Below are 2,405 nucleotides of genomic sequence, written 5' to 3' on the forward strand. Positions count from 1 at the left end.
TCCATCTGTTTCTTAGGAGTGTCCAACCTTGGCAACTTTTAAGACACGTGGACTTCAATTCCCAGAATTCCCCAGCTAATTATGCATAGCTGATTGGGGAGTTCTGGGGGTTGGAAGTCCATAGATCTTAAAAGCGGTCGAAGTTGGACACCCTACCTTCGAATATACTTGAACAGCTGGGAAGAGGAGGTTTTTCTGAGAACCGTTTGGGACATAAATCTATCCTTGTTTTCTTCTGTGCTCTTATGTATTTACAAAATCCATTGAATTGATAGCTACTATATCCATCCTTATTAGGGTTTTTGGGGGGCAGGGCAGAAATAAGATTCTGCAGAAGAAATGTATTTTCCCTAGTTAAATATTAATACCATGTCTTCGCTGTTATATATCAGGGAATCGACTTCCCATTCTCAGTTTTACTATTCCCCATCAATAATCGTATATTAAACTAGATGTAGAGCAATAAATAATCCTTATTGCCAGAGAGGGGAAGGACTGTTATTCAATGAATGGCTCTGTAAATCAGGATTATAACCCCTGGCTAACCCCAAGTGCAATAAGAGCCGATTGTATTTGTGAACATGAGGATTTCAGGACATGAAGATTGGCTCAGCTTGCACACTTCTAACGAAAAACAACTGTAAAGTGTATTTGTAAATATTTGCCAATGTTTGGGGTGAATTAATGAATTTGTGTTTTAAACTGCAAGATGTAACTACCATAGGGAATCCTCCCTCCAGGGACTTTCGGATGCTGAAAAATTGTGGTGTTTTTTTTTTTAAGGAACAAAAAATAATGCAGCTTTGTATTTGATGCACATGAATTTTCTTCTTCTCTTTCTTAACTCAAGAAACTTTAAAACATGCAGCTTCTCCCACCAGGAGATCAGGAGACTTCCGCTTCTTAACAAGGACACGACCTGTTCTTGCTCCTTTCCTACCGCTGCTGAAGCAGCATTGCAGCTCTGATTGAGGGCCAGGCATCTTGTTGACCAAATCAGAGTTTTGTACGCACCAAGTCCCAACTTCATGAGATGGTATGCAAGCCGCTGCCAGCCAGAGTAGACAGTACTAAGCTTCGTACTAAGCTTCTTGCCATTAAGAGGCAAGACTAATTTAGAGATAAAATGCTGACGTCCAAGTGCCAAGAACGTAGGGTTTTAGCCATAGGGTCGGTGAGAAAGACCCTGCATGTATGCAGCAGCTGGGCAGTGCCCCTGAAGCACTGAAATGATGCCCCCTTCCCTGCCCACTCACATTTACGGAATGAGGAGGCTGCATTTTGCTGCTTTAGTTAAAAGCCCGACTTGATCGCCAAAGAAGGAAAAGAGCAGGGAGAGACTGCTGTGCAGAAGTTCTCCCCGTCTTTTGTCTTCTTGGTTAGAGACCAAAGGAATTACTTTCTCTCTTTTTTGGGGGGGGGGGGGGTGGCTGTTGGAAGCCGAAAATCCGCCTTCCATACCTGCACAAAGGGCATATTGGTCTTCCTGCCGTATGAAACACTTGAGAATCCTTCAACTTCTGTGGAATGTATTTTTAAGAGATGAAAATATATTTTTTCTATTTGTTAATGTCCAGATGGGGTGGAAAAGGGACTGCAGAAGCCAGACAATGTTATGTGTTCTAAGGCAGATGGGCATCGCCTGCCTTCTATTCCTTTTCAGGTGAAGAAAAAAAAAGCAAGTGCAATTTAAGCCCACGATTATCTCGAGCGCCTCGGCTCCCAGCCTGCCACATGCTCAGCCAATGACCAGCACTATCCAGGTCATGCTCCCCCCTGACCCACAAGGAAGCACTAGAGTACCAGCATGCTGGCTGGGGAAAGGCTCCCCCTTCTTTCACCTCCCAAACTCGCCTATGCACTGGACAGGCAGGCAGTGGGAGCCTGCCAGTTACACAGAGCAACGAGTCTGCATGCTATGTTTAAATACATTTTCTTTTGTCCGCATGTTATCTTCTGACTAATGCTATCTGTTCTGCAGTACATAATCAATAAAATTATTTGTATGTTAATGCAACTTGTGAGGCATAATAAGTCCTTTTGCTTCTTATATGGGAAAGAAAATCCAGTCACTTCCACACAACTTACTGTGATGCGTTGGCATTGTGATTGCTAAGCCTGCATCTCACCTCACATAATTTAACTTTTTAAGCCAACAAAGAAGACCCAATAGAAGAGACTATTTGTAGCTCAAGGTTGAGCTGTGGGGCCCTTGGTGCTCTCTGAGCTTGATTGTGTTTTCTTGGAGACATTTCATTACCCAACTAGGTAATGTTATCAGTGCTCATTTTGGGTAATGAAATGTTTGCAAGAAAACAACCAAACTCAGAGAGCACCAAGGACCCCACAACACAATAGCATGCCATACTAAAAAAAAAAAAAAAACAAACCAAACACATTAGGAG

Source organism: Notechis scutatus, chromosome 8 (assembly GCF_049901735.1).
Source record: "Notechis scutatus isolate UNSWTSFEM ecotype Mainland chromosome 8, rNotScu1.2, whole genome shotgun sequence".
In the NCBI taxonomy this organism is placed as follows: Eukaryota; Metazoa; Chordata; class Lepidosauria; order Squamata; family Elapidae; genus Notechis; species Notechis scutatus.